At 45.0% G+C, this 19044-nt stretch overlaps 2 protein-coding genes across 5 annotated transcripts in view; one reads left to right on the plus strand and one right to left on the minus strand.

The window, feature by feature from the left end:
* The window catches only part of LOC120055750 (parafibromin-like), a 69524-nt gene that overhangs the window by 27904 nt on the left and 22576 nt on the right, over positions 1-19044 (plus strand). The gene's annotated exons all lie outside the window — the stretch shown is intronic.
* LOC120055751 (beta-1,3-galactosyltransferase 2-like) overlaps positions 1-19044 on the minus strand; it is a 47900-nt gene that overhangs the window by 5375 nt on the left and 23481 nt on the right. Inside the window, exon 1 of one of the 4 annotated variants that reach the window (XM_039003695.1) lies at positions 15849-15878. The exons of 2 other annotated variants lie outside the window; for them this stretch is intronic. The gene's annotated coding sequence lies outside the window, so the exon portion shown is untranslated. Of the gene's footprint in view, positions 1-12399; positions 12850-15848; positions 15879-19044 lie in introns of those variants that run through there. One more of the 4 variants, XM_039003694.1, reaches the window with a different exon arrangement.

A 19044-nucleotide genomic window follows, 5' to 3' on the forward strand; every position in this document is an offset into this window, starting at 1 on the left:
ATAGACAAAAGGTGGAAATTATAGGCAATTAGCAAGACACCCCCAAAAAAGGAGTGATTCTGCAGGTGGTGACCACAGACCACTTCTCAGTTCCTATGCTTCCTGGCTGATGTTTTGGTCACTTGAATGCTGGCGGTGCTCTCACTCTAGTGGTAGCATGAGACGGAGTCTACAACCCACACAAGTGGCTCAGGTAGTGCAGTTCATCCAGGATGGCACATCAATGCGAGCTGTGGCAAAAAGGTTTGCTGTGTCTGTCAGCGTAGTGTCCAGAGCATGGAGGCGCTACCAGGAGACAGGCCAGTACATCAGGAGACGTGGAGGAGGCCGTAGGAGGGCAACAACCCAGCAGCAGGACCGCTACCTCCGCCTTTGTGCAAGGAGGTGCACTGCCAGAGCCCTGCAAAATGACCTCCAGCAGGCCACAAATGTGCATGTGTCAGCATATGGTCTCACAAGGGGTCTGAGGATCTCATCTCGGTACCTATTGGCAGTCAGGCTACCTCTGGCGAGCACATGGAGGGCTGTGCGGCCCCACAAAGAAATGCCACCCCACACCATGACTGACCCATCGCCAAACCGGTCATGCTGGAGGATGTTGCAGGCAGCAGAACGTTCTCCACGGCGTCTCCAGACTCTGTCACGTCTGTCACATGTGCTCAGTGTGAACCTGCTTTCATCTGTGAAGAGCACAGGGCGCCAGTGGCGAATTTGCCAATCTTGGTGTTCTCTGGCAAATGCCAAACGTCCTGCACGGTGTTGGGCTGTAAGCACAACCCCCACCTGTGGACGTCGGGCCCTCATACCACCCTCATGGAGTCTGTTTCTGACCGTTTGAGCAGACACATGCACATTTGTGGCCTGCTGGAGGTCATTTTGCAGGGCGCTGGCAGTGCACCTCCTTGCACAAAGGCGGAGGTAGCGGTCCTGCTGCTGGGTTGTTGCCCTCCTACGGCCTCCTCCACGTCTCCTGATGTACTGGCCTGTCTCCTGGTAGCGCCTCCATGCTCTGGACACTACGCTGACAGACACAGCAAACCTTTTTGCCACAGCTCGCATTGATGTGCCATCCTGGATGAACTGCACTACCTGAGCCACTTGTGTGGGTTGTAGACTCCGTCTCATGCTACCACTAGAGTGAGAGCACCGCCAGCATTCAAAAGTGACCAAAACATCAGCCAGGAAGCATAGGAACTGAGAAGTGGTCTGTGGTCACCACCTGCAGAATCACTCCTTTTTTGGGGGTGTCTTGCTAATTGCCTATAATTTCCACCTTTTGTCTATTCCATTTGCACAACAGCATGTGAAATTTATTGTCAATCAGTGTTGCTTCCTAAGTGGACAGTTTGATTTCACAGAAGTGTGATTGACTTGGAGTTACATTGTGTTGTTTAAGTGTTCCCTTTATTTTTTTGAGCAGTGTATTTATGAAATATACTAGTTTATTTAGGCAATTGAATATATTTGTTTAGGCTTGTCCTATTTAGTAGGCTATTTTGCATCAAGTTTATTGACGAGAAAAATATCATCCAACCCATAGGGTATCTCACTGCACCCTTCTTTGCCATGTCTTGAAATATGCAGACAATATCCATTTTAATACTTCTGACAGCCAAATTTCTAACTCCACCCATAAGTTTTGGACTTTATAACATTCCCAGAAGGCATGGATTATTATAACCTAATGAACAGTCCATTCACAACTAGATTTCTTCAATTTGCTGTGCAGGAAAGGGATGTCATCTCTGAAACCACACATCCATCAGTAGGTGACGCTTTATCCTTTTGGAACCACACAATTACCAGGTGGACAGTAGGCCCGTTGAAGCGATAGAGGAAATCAACAAGATCCACAAGTATTCTTTCACAATAGCTGGCCTTATGTTATCTGCAGTTTTGAACTGCACTGTCCCACTCCGTGTTGGATAACGTCCACTCATCATTTATGTAATAGGCTGTCAGAGGCACAAGTATCCTATTTTTCAAAAATCGTCAGTCCACATGTCAAGTGTAATTGCGCCATTGTATTTACCGAAGTTCTCTCTCAACTCTGGGAACACCCGCCAGCTGATTTTGTTGTTGCCTGATGCAGGACTCTAGTGCAATAGGAGAGCGACTGACTGGAACATTCACACCTCCATTAATTTACAAAAGGATAGTCTAATAGATCGCCCTTGGGTGTTTGAAATCCCCCAATTTGTGCCACATTTTAGACTACCGATAAATGCTGCTGTCAGTCAGAGTTGAGTCCTATTGTAAAGTGTACCCTAATGGCAAAAAAGGGTGAACTTGCAATGTATGAGGCTTAAGAAGTCTATGAAGTTTTACATTTTAACTCCATATCACAGACCAGATTTGACCTAACGGAAAATACATCAACCCCTACAAATATATTAATTTATTCTAATTCAAATGAAATTGGCTGTAGCGAGAGGAGAGAGACTGCACGATCATCCATCAGGGAGTTGATGGCTTGAATAGTCTCGCTGGAAATGGAATACAATGTAAAAATGTGCAACAGACCATAAAGACCAGCAGTAGATTTTATTTAAGAATTATTAGGTACTGTACCTGTTCATTTTCCTGTGAGTTTGGCGTAACACAGGCATCTGACGATAGTGTTTGTGAATATCACTGTCCGTGACCGTAATCCCCAAGTCTAATGTTATTTTTTAAATGTCCATGAGAGATGCGACCCGAAAAAGCATTAAAGACAGAGTTGACGAGTACTTGAGGTCATCGAAAGTCTGGACATGGTCTGTTCTCCCTTTATCTAAGGAATTAGGCACTTTACTATGTAGGCTACAGTAAACATCTCATTGTCCTATTGGTTTTTGTCACACTGCAAAGTAGCCTAATAAAAATATGCTTTTTTAAAATATTTTTTTTAACTTTCTTTGAATTAAATAATTTATTTCTACCACTGTAGAAGCTGTTTTTTAAATATTTTTTTTATACAGTTCTCGGTTTACAGTAGTGATGGACAGCTCGAGGCATTTTGAAAAGATGTTTGCAAACACGTTATAATCCATCCCATAAAGTCTGTTCTAACAAAAGGTTTTAAAGTCTTTGGTACGGCCAAGATTAAAAACAGTTGAATTAATTCCTGAATTCAATTGCTTTAGCCAACATGTTGAGGTTTCATTATTCAAGGCTCCTTTCTCTTCTCTGTGCTGGAGCTCTTAAAACTTCTTCGGGATCGGTGTCCTTTCCACGGGACGGTTGCGCTAACATAGGCTAATGCAATTAACATGAGGTTGTAAGTTACAAGAAAATTTACCAGGACATAGACGTATCTGATTTGGGCAGAAAGCTTAAATGATTGTTAATATAACTGCACTGTCCAATTTACACTAGCTATCACAGTGAAATAATACCATGCTATTGTTTGAGGAGAGTGCACAATTTTGAACATGAAACGTTATTAATAAACAAAGTAGGCACATTTGGGCAGTCTTGATACATTTTGAACAAATGCAATGGTTCTTTGGATCAGTCTAAAACTTTGCACATTGCTGCCATCTAGTGGCCAATCTAAATTACAGCTGGGCTGGAATAATACATTATGGCCTTTCTCTTGCATTTCAAAGATGATGGTACAAAAAATATATAAATAAACAGTTTTTCCCCCCCTTATTATCTTTTACCAGATCTATTGTGTTTATTGTTTATTTATATTGTGTTATACTCCTCCTCTGTTCCTCTGGTGATGTAGAGGTGAATCCAGGCCCTGCAGTGCCTAGCTTCACTCCTATTCCCCATGCTCTCTCTTTTGATGACTTCTGTAACCGTAATAGCCTTGGTTTCATGCATGTTAACATTAGAAGCCTCCTCCCTAAGTTTGTTTTATTCACTGCTTTAGCACACACTGCCAACCAGGATGTTCTAGCTGTGTCTGAATCCTGGCTTAGGAAGACCACCAAAAATTCTGAAATCTCCATTCCTAACTACAACATTTTCAGACAAGATAGAACTGCCAAAGGGGGCGGTGTTGCAATCTACTGCAAAGATAGCCTGCAGAGTTCTGTCCTATCCAGGTCTGTACCCAAGCAATTTGAACTTCTACTTTTAAAAATCCACCTCTAAAAACAAGTCTCTCACCGTTGCCGCCTGCTATAGACCACCCTCTGCCCCCAGCTGTGCTCTGGACACCATATGTGAACTGATTGCCCCCCATCTATCTTCAGAGCTCGTGCTGCTAGGCGACCTAAACTGGAACACGCTTAACACCCCAGCCATCCTACAATCTAAGCTTGATGCCCTCAATCTCACACAAATTATCAATGACCCTACCAGGTACCACCCCAAAGCCGTAAACACGGGCACCCTCATAGATATCATCCTAACCAACTTGCCCTCTAAATACACCTCTGTTGTTTTCAACCAAGATCTCAGCGATCACTGCCTCATTGCCTGCATCCGTAATGGGTCTGCGGTCAAACGACCTCCACTCATCACTGTCAAACGCTCCCTGAAACACTTCAGCGAGCAGGCCTTTCTAATCAACCTGGCCGGGGTATCCTGGAAGGATATTGATCTCATCCCGTCAGTGGAGGATGCCTGGTTATTTTTTTTAAATGCCTTCCTCACCATCTTAAATAAGCATGCCCCATTCAAGAAATGTAGAACCAGGAACAGATATAGGCCTTGGTTCTCTCCAGACCTGACTGCCCTTAACCAACACAAAAACATCCTATGGCGTTCTGCATTAGCATCGAACAGCCCCCGTGTTATGCAACTTTTCAGGGAAGCTAGAAACCAATATACACAGGCAGTTAGAAAAGCCAAGGCTAGCTTTTTCAAGCAGAAATTTGCTTCCTGCAACACAAACTCAAAAAAGTTCTGGGACACTGTAAAGTCCATGGAGAATAAGAACACCTCCTCCCAGCTGCCCACTGCACTGAGGACAGGAAACACTGTCACCACCGATAAATCCACTATAATTGAGAATTTCAATAAGCATTCTTCTACGGCTGGCCATGCTTTCCACTTAGCTACCCCTACCCCGGTCAACAGCACTGCACCCCCCCACAGCAACTCGCCCAAACCTTCCCCATTTCTCCTTCTCCCAAATCCAGTCAGCTGATGTTCTGAAAGAGCTGCAAAATCTGGACCCCTACAAATCAGCCGGGCTAGACAATCTGGACCCTTTCTAAAATGATCTGCCGAAATTGTTGCAACCCCTATTACTAGCCTGTTCAATCTCTCTTTCGTGTCGTCTGAGATTCCCAGAGATTGGAAAGCAGCTGCAGTCATCCCCCTCTTCAAAGGGGGGGATACTCTTGACCCAAACTGCTACAGACCTATATCTATCCTACCCTGTCTTTCTAAGGTCTTCGAAAGCCAAGTCAACAAACAGATTACCGACCATTTCGAATCCCACCATACCTTCTCCGCTATGCAATCTGGTTTCAGAGCTGGTCATGGGTTCACCTCAGCCATGCTCAAGGTCCTAAACGATATCCTAACCGCCATCGATAAGAAACAATACTGTGCAGCCGTATTCATTGACCTGGACAATGCTTTCGACTCTGTCAATCACCACATCCTCATCGGCAGACTCGATAGCCTTGGTTTCTCAAATGATTGCCTCACCTGGTTCACCAACGACTTCTCTGATAGAGTTCAGTGTGTCAAATCAGAGGGTCTAGTGTCCGGGCCTCTGGCAGTCTCTATGGGGGTGCCACAGGGTTCAATTCTTGGGCCGACTCTCTTCTCTGTATACATCAATGATGTCGCTCTTGCTCCCGATGAGTCTCTGATCCACCTCTACGCAGACGACACCATTCTGTATTCTGGCCCTTTTTTGACACTGTTAACAACCCTCCAGACGAGCTTCAATGCCATACAACTCTCCTTCCGTGGCCTCCAATTGCTCTTAAATACAAGTAAAACTAAATGCATGCTCTTCAACCGATCGCTGCCTGCACCTGCCCGCCCGTCCAACATCACTACTCTGGACGGTTCTGACTTAGAATATGTGGACAACTACAAATACCTAGGTGTCTGGTTAGACTGTAAACTCTCCTTCCAGACTCACATCAAACATCTCCAATCCAAAGTTAAATCTAGAATTGGCTTCCTATTTCGCAACAAAGCATCCTTCACTCATGCTGCCAAACATACCCTTGTATTTATTTTGCTCCTTTGCACCCCATTATTTCTATCTTTATTTTGCACATTCTTCTACTGCAAATCTACCATTCCAGTGTTTTACTTGCTATATTGTATTTACTTCGCCACCATGGCCTTTTTTTTTGCCTTTACCTTATCTCATGCTCACATTGTATATACTTATTTTTTTCTACTGTATTATTGACTGTATGTTTGTTTTACTCCATGTGTAACGATGTTGCTGTATGTGTCGAACTGCTTTGCTTTATCTTGGCCAGGTCGCAATAGTAAATGAGAACTTGTTCTCAACTTGCCTACCTGGTTAAATAACGGTGAAATAAAAATCAATTTTTAAAAAATGAACGTGTGTACATGTCTAGACAATAGTGACCCATCCACTTAGCTAGATGTGGCTGGGGGGTGGTTATAGCATTTATTTCACATGACCCATCAATTTAGACACTGTGTCTGGGTAGGAATCATCTAATAATACATTTTTCTAATATTGCAAGTAACCATTTCACTGTACCGTCTCCACCTTCTGTATCCTGTGCATGTGAATCAATAAATCAAATAACATTTTGTGTCACATGCACCGAATACAACAAGTGTAGACCTTACAGTGAAATGCTTACTTACAAGCCCTTAACCAACGATGCAGTTGAGAAAAATACAAAATAAATAAAGTTACAAATTAAAGAGCAGCAGTAAAATAACAATAGCGAGGGTCAATGTGTGGGGGCACTGGTTAGTCGAGGTAATATGTTGGTAGAGGTATTAAAGTGACTATGCATAGATAATAACAGATTAGCAGCAGTGCAGGGGGGGGGGGGGGGGGGGGGGGAAATGCAAATAGTCTGGGTAGCCATTTGATTAGATGTTCAGTAGTCTTATGGCTTGGGGTTAGAAGCTGTTTAGAAGCCTCTTGGACCTAGACTTGGTGCTCCGGTACCGCTTGCAGTGCGGTAGCAGAGAGAACAGTCTATGACTAGGGTGGCTGGAGTCTTTGACAATTTTTAGGGACTTCCTCTGACACCACCTGGTACAGAGGTCCTGGATGGCAGGAAGCTTGGCCCCAGTGATGTACTGGGCTGTTCGCACTACCCTCTGTAGTGCCTTGCGGTCGGATGTAGTGCCTTGCGGTCGGAGGCCGAGCAGTTGCCATAGCAGGCAGTGATGTAACCCGCCAGGATGCTCTTTGGTGCAGCTGTAGAACCTTTTGAGAATCTGACGACCCATGGCAAATCTTTTCAGTCTCCTGATGGGGGAATAGGTTTAGTAGTGCCCTCCATGACTGTCTTGGTGTGCTTGGACAATGTTAGTTCGTTGGTGATGTGGACGCCAGGGAACTTGAAGCTCTCAACCTGCTCCTCGTTGATGAGAATGGGGGCATGCTCGGTTTTCTTTTTCCTGTAGTCCACAATCATCTCCTTTTGTATTGATCACGTTGAGGGAGAGGTTGTTGTCCTTGCACCACATGGTCAGGTTTCTGACCCACTCCTTATAGGCTGTCTCGTTGTTGTCGGTGAGCAGGCCTACCACTGTTGTGTCATCGGCCAACTTAATGATGGTGTAGGAGTCGTGCCTGGCTGTGCAGTCATGAGTGAACAGGGAGTACAGGAGGGGACTGCACACGCACCCCTGAGAGGCCCCTGTGTTGAGGATCAGTGTGGCAGATGTTACCTACCCTTACCACCTGGGGGCGGCCCGTCAGGAAGTCCAGGATCCAGTTGCAGAGGGAGGTGTTTAGTCCCAGGGTCCTTAGCTTAGTGATGAGCTTCGAGGGCAATATGGTGTTGAACGCTGAGCTGTAGTCAATGAATAGCATTCTCACATAGGTCTTTTTTTCAGGTGGGAAAGGGCAGTGTGGAGTGCAATAAAGATTGCATTATCTGTGGTTTTGTTGGGGCGGTATGCAAATTCGAGTGTGTCTAGGGTTTCTACGATAATGGTGTCGTGAGCCATGAACGGCCTTTCAAAGCACTTCATGGCTACAGACGTGAGTGCTACAGGTCGGTAGTCATTTAGGGAGGTTGCCTTAGTCCCTGTGCCCAAGAACAATATGGTGGTCTGCTTGAAACATGTTCGTATTATAGACTCAGACAGGGAGAGGTTGAAAATGTCAATGAAGACACTTGCCAGTTGGTCAGCGCATGCTTGGAGTACACGTCCTGGTAATCCGTCTGGCCCTGCGACCTTGTGAATGTTGGCCTGCTTAAAGATCTTACTCACATCGGCTGTGGAGAGCGTGATCACACAGTCGTCCGGAGCAGTGGAGAGCGTGATCACACAGTCGTCCGGAGCAGCTGATCCTCTCATGCATGTTTCAGTGTTACTTGCCTCGAAGCAAGCATAGAAGTAATTTAGCTTGTCTGGTAGGCTCGTGTCACAGGGCAGCTCTCGGCTGTGCTTCCCTTGTCGTCTAATAGTTTGCAAGCCCTGCCACATCCGACGAGCGTTGGAGCCGGTGTAGTACGATTTGATCTCAGTCCTGTATTGACGCTTTGTCTGTTCGTCGGAGGGTTTAGCGGAATTTTTTTATAAGCTTCCGGGTTAGTCCCGCTCCTTGAAAGCGGCAGCTCTACCCTTTAGCTCATAGCGGATGTTGACAGTAATCCATGGCTTTTGGTTGGGGTATATACGTACAGTCACTGTGGGGACGACGTCATCGAGGGCATTTATTGATGAAGCCAGTGACCGATGTGGTGTACTCCTCAATGCCATCGGAAGAATTGTGGAACACATTCCAGTCTGTGCTAGCAAAACAGTCCTGTAGCTTAGCATCTGCTTCATCTGACCACTTTCTTTTATTGACTGAGTCCCTGGTGCTTCCTGCTTGAATTAAAGCAGGAATCAGGAGGATAGAATTATGATCAGATTTGCCTATAGTGTGTGTTTTACCAGACACGGTAATGTGAAGAAAAACATGACCTGCATCAAATTCGGATTAGAATATAGGCCAAGGGCTAGATAAGGTGTATTTTTGCGACCACTTTTAGTCTTATCTTTGGTTGTTTACTACACAACCTTACTCTGTTTAGCACATGGCCTCACGTGAATACTTAAAGACATGGGTGGGACTAAGGCTTTAGAGGGTGTGAACAATGCTGAATGGGTGTAGACAAAAGTGCTCTCCAGTAGGTGTACTATTTTCTCAGTGGGGTTACAAATGTATGAACTTTAAAATCAGAATTACTTTCCATTGTTCCTCAACTGCGGTGTATAGTACAGTGCCTTTGGAAAGTATTCGGACCCCTTGAGTTTTTCCACATTTTATGTTAAAGCCTTATTCTAAAATGGGTTAAATAAAACAATTTCCTCATCAATCTACACAAAATACCCCATAATGACGAAGCGGAAACGGGTTTTTAGAAACAGATATTTACTTTGGTATTCAGACCTGTTGCTTTGAGACTCGTAAATGAGCTCAGGTGCATCCTGTTTCCATTGCTCATCCTTGATGTTTCTGCAACTTGATTAGAGTCCTCCTGTGGTAAATTCATGTTTGATTGGACATGATTTGGAAAGGTGCGCACACACCTGTCTATATAAGGTCCCACAGTTGACAGTGCATTTCAGAGCAAAAACCAAGCCATGAGGTCGAAGGAATTGTCCATAGAGCTCTGAGACGGGATTGTTTCCCAAAGAAATTCTGCAGCTTTGAAGGTCCCCAAGAACACAGCGGCCTCCATTCTTATATGGAAGACGTTTGGAACCACCAAGACTCTTTCTAGAGCTGGCCGTCCGGGCCAAACTGAGCAATGGGGGGAGAAGGGCCTTGGTCAGGGAGGTGACCAAGAACCCAATGGTCACTTTGACAGAGCTCTAGAGTTCCTCTGTGGAGATGGCAGAACCTTCCAGAAGGACAACTATCTCTGCAGCGCTCCACCAATTAGGCCTTTATGGTAGAGTGGCCAGACGGAAGCCACTCCTCTGTAAAAGACACGTGACAGCCGCTTGGAGTTTGCCAAAAGGTACCTAAAGACTCTCAGACCATAAGAAACAAGATTCTCTGGTCTGATGACACAAAGATTAAAATCCTTGGCCTAAATGCCAAGCGTCACGTCTGGAGGAAAGCTGGCACCATCCCTACGATGAAGCATGGTGGTGGCAGCATCATGCTGTGGGGATGTTTTTCAGTGGCAGGGACTGGGAGACTTGTCAGGATCAAGGCAAAGATGAATTGCGCAAAGTACAGAGAGATCCTTGATAACCTCAGACTGGGGCAAAGTTTCACCTTCCAACAGGACAACGACCCTAAGCACAAGTCTAAGAATGTCCTTGAGTGGCCCAGCCAGAGCCCAGACTTGAACCTGATCGAACATCTGGAGAGACCTGAAAATAGCTGTGCAGCAACGCTCTACATCCAACCTGACAGAGCATGAGAGGATCTCCAGAGAAGAATGGGAGAAACTCCCCAAATACAAATGTGCAAAGCTTGTAGCGTCATACCCAAGAAGACTCGAGGCTGTATTCGCTGCCAAAGGTTCTTCAACAAAGTACTGACTAAAGTGTCTGGATACAAACCAGTTTTTGCTTTGTCATTATGGGGTATTGGGTGTAGATTGACGCGGGGGGGAAAACACTTCGAAAATTTTTGAATAAAGCTGTAAGCTGACGTGGAAAAAGTCAAGGGGTCTGAATACTTTCCGAAGGCACTGTATACCATTTGTCTAGCTCTGAGTCTCTACTTTTATCCAATGAAAAATAAAAGAACACTTTCAAATTTCGCTACGTAGGACCCAACTACTCATTCCAAGGTTTTTCTTTATTTTCTACATTGTAGAATAATATTAAAATAGATCAAAACTATGAAATAACACATGGAATCATGTAGTAACCAAAAAGTGTTACACTAATAAAAATATATTTTAGGTTCTTCAAAGTAGCTACCCTTTGCCTTTGACAGATTTGCACACATGCAGCGATATGCTATCCCATCTGGTTTATGCTTAGTCCCACTATCATTTGTTTTTCAACAAGACAATGACCCAACACACCTCCAGGCTGTGTAAGAGCTATTTGACCAAGAAGGAGAGTGATGGAGTACAGCATCAAATGACCTGGTCTCCACAATCACCTGACCTCAACCCAGTTGAGATGGTGTGGGATGAGTTGGACCGCAGTGTGAAGGAAAAGCAGCCAACAAGTGCTCCGCATATCTGGCAACACCAACACTGTTGGAAAAAGCATTCCAAAAAGCTTGTTGAGAGAATGCCAAGAGTGTGCAAAGCTGTCATCAAGGCAAAGGGTGGCTATTTGAAGAATCTCAAATGTAAATATATATTTTGGTTACTACATGATTCCATGTGTTATTTCATAGTTTTGATGTCTTCACTATTATTCTACAATGTAGAAAATAATACAAATAAAGAAAAACCCTTGAATAAGTAGCTGTGTCAACTTTTGACTGGTACTGTATGTGTTACAATTTACATTAAAAAAGGACTACTAATAATGTCGCTTTGCATGTGAGTCATGCAAGTCTAACTGGAGCCAGTTACTTTTGAGAGAAAATCAACCGAAGTACTCTGTTAATGACATGCCACTGGATCTATTATTATACTTGTATTTACATGTGTATCAGTTTTTTAAACCCTCACTTTTAGATGTGTTATGAAGAGGAAACCAACATCCTGTTAGAGTAACTTATTAGCAAATCTTCTCTCTTAAATTGAGGGCTATTTGTGCCTTTCCTTGTAAGAAACCGCCCCTGTGCATGATTAAGGTTACTATCTAATATATGGGTGGACTAAATAAGTTAACTATGAAGATATTTTATGTCCTCAATTGCTCCTTTAAACAAGGAATTGATACTTGGATAAGGTGTAAGCAAGAAGTGGGCACATTTGGCACAGCAACCCAAGCTAACTGAAAAAGTATGTTTAATTTAGATTGCTGTGAAAGCACTGCACTGTTTTCACATTTTTGGGCAACTAGTCCCCTGGAGTGGTGTGGGCTCTCACATTCGACTGGATTACATGCTGCTCTCTTAAAATACCCCCCCAGACAAAGGATTGTTTGTGAGAGCGCACAAAAGGTGCTGAAAAGCCAAATCCCCCATGTTGGCATCCTCTGGAATGCAAAGAAACATTAAACACACACACACCCCAATGTGTTCTCAGGTTCTAAACAAAAACGAGCTCCCAAAGCTATATATTCCTTCCTAACAGCCAGCACCTGTGCATCATTTTGTACATGGCAGCTTTTATTACCAATACGCTCTTGTAAGAGCATGTGCGTGTTTTTGAGCTGTAATTGAGCACGCCGGACCAGAAGACATACCTGTTCCCCAGTGCAAGTCGTTTCAGGGCAGGATGGAGGGCTTGCTCCCCTCATCTCTCATCTACTAGGGCACAACAACCTACCCATGACTGCCCAGTGCTGCTGCCAGCTTCAATGGTTTATCTATTTCTTCCTGTCCACCACAGACCTTGGCTCGGCTCTCAGCTCCATCTCACGGTTACTGTTTTATCGCTGCTTTTCTCTCACTGTGTGGGGTGGCCCAATCACGGTGCGACTGCTTCTATGGATCCCGCTTTGGACGGTGTCGTTCCTTCTCTGCCATGTTTTTCAATGCCTCTTGCTGCGAACGCACCCACACGCGCAGAGCGATCCCTCCCTTGGTTTGAAATATGACTCATTGTCAAATTCACTCGGGCACACTGGCTCTTGGTGCCTGTGTGTGTGTAGAGCACCGGAGCTACATTCTCTCCATCCACGGTGCTCTCAGCGTCGCTTATGTCTCTACTGCCCCCACACGCTTCCCCTCTATCAACCTCCCTCGCTCCCTATCTCTCTTGCTGTGCTATCGCTCTGTCACATCTGCTCTAGCTGGTGGGGGCTACTGAGGGGGGCAGGGCTGTTTTCTCTATGGTCTGATGGATAGTTGCAGGCTTGGTGACAGTATGCTACTCTTTTCACGATACCAGATTTTAGTGTTGCACGGTATACCGGTACCACTGTAATGTCACGGTACCAAAACGCCATGATACTTATGATACCAACATTTTAGAATACCGTAGTACCGTGTCTTATATACTACTGACTTTGGTAGGACTGAAAATCTAAAGAATCTGCTGGCGCCTGTTATAAAATGTTTATAAAGTCCATTTCAGTTGAATTTAAGAAGCAACAGCCACTAGTCTCTTGTGCACAGGTCCAATATCCACTTCACTTTCATGCGCATATCATGTGTGGCAGCTGTAATCAGCCAGCTGCATACCCTACATGCCCTTACATGCTTTTCTCTGTCCTCTCTTCACGCGCGTCTATTCCTCCGTCAGTTTTAGAAATATATAATTTAGCTGTGATGGCGAGCGGGGATGCAGACCCTGATGAGTCAGTCTTCTGTTAGATTTGTACATTTGTTACATTGGAGCAGTGCCCAAAGCTAGAAATGTTGATACATTGTATCATTTTATCACTTGTTATAACCAAGAGTACAGACTAATCTGAGTAGACTTTGAAAGTTCACTGTCATGCAGCCTCAGCTGCAGTGTCAGCGAGGGAACATAAAGCAGGACTTCGTGACAGGCATGCTTACAGCAAAGAAAAATGTTTTGTCTCTAGCCTAAATGGTTAAAAAAAATATGACCCATTTTTACTGGATGTGCCTTTTTTTTCTTTTTAATCGGGATTCACGCGCATTTTATATACGGGCCATTTTAAACTAGTCCCGTGTCGCTATTTATTGGTTTGATAACAAATGTTATGTAAATATGAAAAATATTTTGGCTGGTAAATAAATTTGAGTGACTGGTAGATTTTTATCTACCTGCCACAGTGGCTGGGGGACCAAAAAGGTCATTTTTAGGCCCTGGTTCGGATCATTAGAATTTTTTAAATGTACCGAAGAAAAATAAAGTATCCCTTTACATTTCTCGTAGAGAGCATGGCTCTTCTGTGGCTTGTTGTGCAGGCCTATGACTGGCATTCCAGTCAGGCCAGTATTGATGTAGTTAAGCAGCTTGACTTCCACAGACTATCCCAGCAAAGCTGCTGATTCACTAATCTGTCTGAGGCCAGTAGATCATGAATAGGAAAGAGAAGACAGTGGGAAAGCAACTAGATGTGAGGGAGATTAAGGGACAAGAGCTCTAGAGGGATAGACCAAAAACCTTTGCAGGGGCAGAAGCCCCATACATTGAGGTGTATTTACTTTTTGACAGGACTGGAGGACTATTGGCCTAGTATTGACTGATTTTGAGAGTTAGGGTGACCAATGCCATTAAGAATTGGCACCAAAGAAGTACAGGCCTACATAGAAATGGTTACTTATATTTTCCACGTACTTGGAGAATCTCAAGTGAATACTCCTCGCATCCTTTCTCCTCCTCAAACCCCATTGGATGACAAAGTCACACGTCCCTCCACTCTGACCTCCTCCAATGGATTTTGGAGAGAGGACGCGAGGAATTTTCAATTGAAATTCTCCCTTGGACTAGATGGACAAAATTTGTATTAAACCGCCCCTCTAACTCCTCACTCCTTTATTGGTGGACGATGTGCGCTATCTGGACAGCTAAATTAATCTGATAAAATATTCCCAGTTCATTATTTTGACAATACAAAACAGGCTTGCATAATTTATTGCATGAGAACTTTAATGTACCGCAATAATAGTAAAAAACAGCCCATGGGCCTGGGATTTTCATTGCATTCTCTTGACTCTGCCCTGAACTATTGAATCATATCTGTCATCGACAACTCACAAGTCTGTGCTGCTGCCCATGGAGTTAACTGACAAATCTGCAGGAAGCCGACGCATTATGAGTTCTGAGTAAAATTATATGAAAACATATCTATATAACTCCGAACAGATGGCTCTGGTCACAGCAGTTTTCCCTACCATTCAATCTGCCACCTATCTGTGTTGGAAAATAATCTATGGGAAACACTGGGTCAACTGGTGACTCTTTATGAAGTTCTGTGGACCGTGTGCCATACATCTCCAATAAAATAAGAGACTAAATTCAACCTACTAGTGGAAATCCAACAGGAACCAATGTGTCAAAGCAACATTGCCAATATTTCAGGACGTGCTTCAGGGTGGAGTTTCCCCTAGGTTCTAATCTAGGATCAGCTTCCCGTCCCCCAATCCTAACCTGAACCATTAGGGGGAAATGCCAAACTGACCCAAGATCAGCGTCTAGAGGCAACTTCATCACATTTCTAAATAATGTGTATGCCATTGAGGTTCTGGAAAATGGTTCCTCTTTTTTTCTGTACTGAGCAAATTTCAGGTCTGCTGAGTGCAAACTTGAACTTTGTGAAAATTCTGTGGAACTTCCAGCATGTGTTCACTGTGAACACTGAGGCTGTACCTGCTTTAAGTTTCAGACAGTGGTCAAATAGGCTTCTGTGGATGATCATAATGTAGACCTACCAGAGTGGCCTACCATCAAAAACAAAATGCATCCCATAACATTTGAACATGGAAATGGCTGTTCTATCATGCAGCCTACAATAGCAGCCAATGTGTGGTGTAAGATTTACATTACATTTACATTACATTTAAGTCATTTAGCAGACGCTCTTATCCAGAGCGACTTACAAATTGGTGCATTCACCTTATGATATCCAGTGGAACAACCACTTTACAATAGTGCATCTAACTCTTTTAAGGGGGGGGGGGGGGGGGGGTTAGAAGGATTACTTTATCCTATCCTAGGTATTCCTTAAAGAGGTGGGGTTTCAGGTGTCTCCGGAAGGTGGTGATTGACTCCGCTGACCTGGCGTCGTGAGGGAGTTTGTTCCACCATTGGGGTGCCAGAGCAGCGAACAGTTTTGACTGGGCTGAGCGGGAACTGTACTTCCTCAGAGGTAGGGAGGCGAGCAGGCCAGAGGTGGATGAACGCAGTGCCCTTGTTTGGGTGTAGGGCCTGATCAGAGCCTGAAGGTACGGAGGTGCCGTTCCCCTCACAGCTCCGTAGGCAAGCACCATGGTCTTGTAGCGGATGCGAGCTTCAACTGGAAGCCAGTGGAGAGAGCGGAGGAGCGGGGTGACGTGAGAGAACTTGGGAAAGTTGAACACCAGACGGGCTGCGGCGTTCTGGATGAGTTGTAGGGATTTAATGGCACAGGCAGGGAGCCCAGCCAACAGCGAGTTGCAGTAATCCAGACGGGAGATGACAAGTGCCTGGATTAGGACCTGCGCCGCTTCCTGCGTGAGGCAGGGTCGTACTCTGCGAATGTTGTAGAGCATGAACCTACAGGAACGGGTCACCGCCTTGATGTTAGTTGAGAACGACAGGGTGTTGTCCAGGATCACGCCAAGGTTCTTAGCACTCTGGGAGGAGGACACAATGGAGTTGTCAACCGTGATGGCGAGATCATGGAACGGGCAGTCCTTCCCCGGGAGGAAGAGCAGCTCCGTCTTGCCGAGGTTCAGCTTGAGGTGGTGATCCGTCATCCACACTGATATGTCTGCCAGACATGCAGAGATGCGATTCACCACCTGGTTATCAGAGGGGGGAAAGGAGAAGATTAATTGTGTGTCGTCTGCATAGCAATGATAGGAGAGACCATGTGAGGATATGACAGAGCCAAGTGACTTGGTGTATAGCGAGAATAGGAGAGGGCCTAGAACAGAGCCCTGGGGGACACCAGTGGTGAGAGCACGTGGTGCGGAGACAGATTCTCGCCACGCCACCTGGTAGGAGCGACCTGTCAGGTAGGACGCAATCCAAGCGTGGGCCGCGCCGGAGATGCCCAGCTCGGAGAGGGTGGAGAGGAGGATCTGATGGTTCACAGTATCAATAAGATGTAAGATGTAGGCCTACATTCCATGAGACTTTTGGGAAAAAAAACATGCAGGGCTTGACGTTAAAATGTTTATCCACTTGACCTTCAGACAAGAAGGTGACTAGAAATGTTTGATACAAGAAACCACTTTACAAAATAAAATGCATTATTATTCCCCATACCATTATTACAGAGAATCAGATCAATTATGCTACCATCTGCCGTATTGGCTACGTAGATTAGTGAAGCTTGTCTCAAAATACAACAGTCCTACGTGTCAATGCAATAGAATCAGACTCCGATGCGTTCTGCCTACAACAAAATCACGTGCATAGTTTTGCATACTAATAAGTCTTGCATAGTTTGTTTTGTTTCGGTATGTTGCATTAAAAGTTGCTCATGTTGATTTTTACCACAGTTGCCCACTGTAAAGAGAAGCATTGAGTGTTAACCCCCCCCCCCCCCCCCCCCCCCCCCCCTTAGTTGAGTGAAGTTCAATCGCAGGCTTATTTCTAATGCGTGCAACTTAGAGGGAATATTGGGTCTGGGTTAGTGATACAATCACTGGTTTGAGTCCCAGGCTCTGGCCGGATCGACAGTATTGAGAGCTCTGACAGGATTGACAATTAGAAGAAAAAAAACTGTAGATGTTTTAACAGCTCTTCTTTGAAGCTGAGCTCTGGGACTGTCATTAGATGATGAATTACCTAGACCTTAGAGAGGGTGTGACCCTTGATGCACTCCCATCAGACTAGACGCACACCCCTTCCAAGGGGAATCGGCCTGAGGGAGGAGGGAGCAACAGTCATCATACACAACACTGAGGCTCTTGATATGGACAATATATACAGTGCATTCGGAAAGTATTCAGATCCCTTCTCTTGTTCAACATTTTGTTACGTTACAGCCTTATTCTAAGTCTGCACACAATAACCCATGATGACAAAGCGAAAATAGGTTTTAGAGATGTTTGCAAATTTAGTAAAAAGGATAAACCGATATCTTAAGTATTCAGACCCTTTGCTATGAGACTTGAAATTGAGCTGGTGCATCCTGTTTCCATTGATCATACTTGAGATGTTTCTACAACTTGATTGGAGTCCACCTATGGTAAATTTAAATTGATTAAACATGATTTGGAAAGGCACACACAACTGTCTATATAATGTCCAACAATTGACAGTACATGTCAGAGAAAAAACCAAGCCATGAGGTCGAAGGGATTGTCCGTAGAGCTCCAAAACAGGAGTTTGTTGAGGCACAGATCTGGGGAAGGCTACCAAAACATTTCTGCAGCAGGTCCCCAAGAAAACAGTGGCCTCCATCATTCTTAAATGGAAGAAGTTGGGAACCGCCAAGACTCTTCCTAGAGCTGACCGCCCGGCCAAGCTAAGCAATCGGGAGAGAAGAGCCTTGGTCAGGGAGGTCACCAAGAACCCGATGGTCACTCTGACAGAGTTCCTCTGTGGAGATGGGAGAACCTTCTAGAAGGACAACCATCTCTGCAGCACTCTACCAATCAGGCCTTTATGGTAGGGTGGCCAGACGTGCCTTTTACTGAGAGGCTTCCATGACAGCTCACTTGGAGTTTGCCAAAAGGCACCTGAAGGACTCTCAGACCATGACAAACAAGATTCTCTGGTCTGATGAAACCAAGATTGAACTCTTTGGCCTGGATGCCAAGCGTCACGTCTGGAGGAAACCTGGCACCATCCCTACGGTGAAGCATGGTGGTGGCAGCATCATGCTGTGGGGATGTTTTTCAGCGGCAGAGACTAGGAGACTAGTCAGTATCAAGTGAAAGATGAACGGAGCAAAGTACAGAGATCCTTGATGAAAACCTGCTCCAGAGTGCTCAGGACCTCAGACTGGGGCGAAGGTTCACCTTCCAACAGGACAACAACCCTAAGCACACAGCCAAGACAACGCAGGAGTGGCTTCGGGACAAGTTTCTGAATGTCCTTGAGTGGCCCAGCCAGAGCCTGGACTTGAACCCGATCTAACATCTCTGGAGAGACCTGAAAATAGCTGTGCAGCGATGCTCCCCATCCAACCTGACAGAGCTTTAGAGGATCTGCAGAGAACAATGGGAGAAACTCCCCAAATACAGGTGTGCCAAGCTTGTAACGTCATACCCAAGTAGCCTCGAGGCTGTAATCGCTGCCAAAGGTGTTTCAACAAAGT

Source organism: Salvelinus namaycush, chromosome 11 (genome assembly GCF_016432855.1).
Source record: "Salvelinus namaycush isolate Seneca chromosome 11, SaNama_1.0, whole genome shotgun sequence".
NCBI classification, from domain to species: domain Eukaryota; kingdom Metazoa; phylum Chordata; class Actinopteri; order Salmoniformes; family Salmonidae; genus Salvelinus; species Salvelinus namaycush.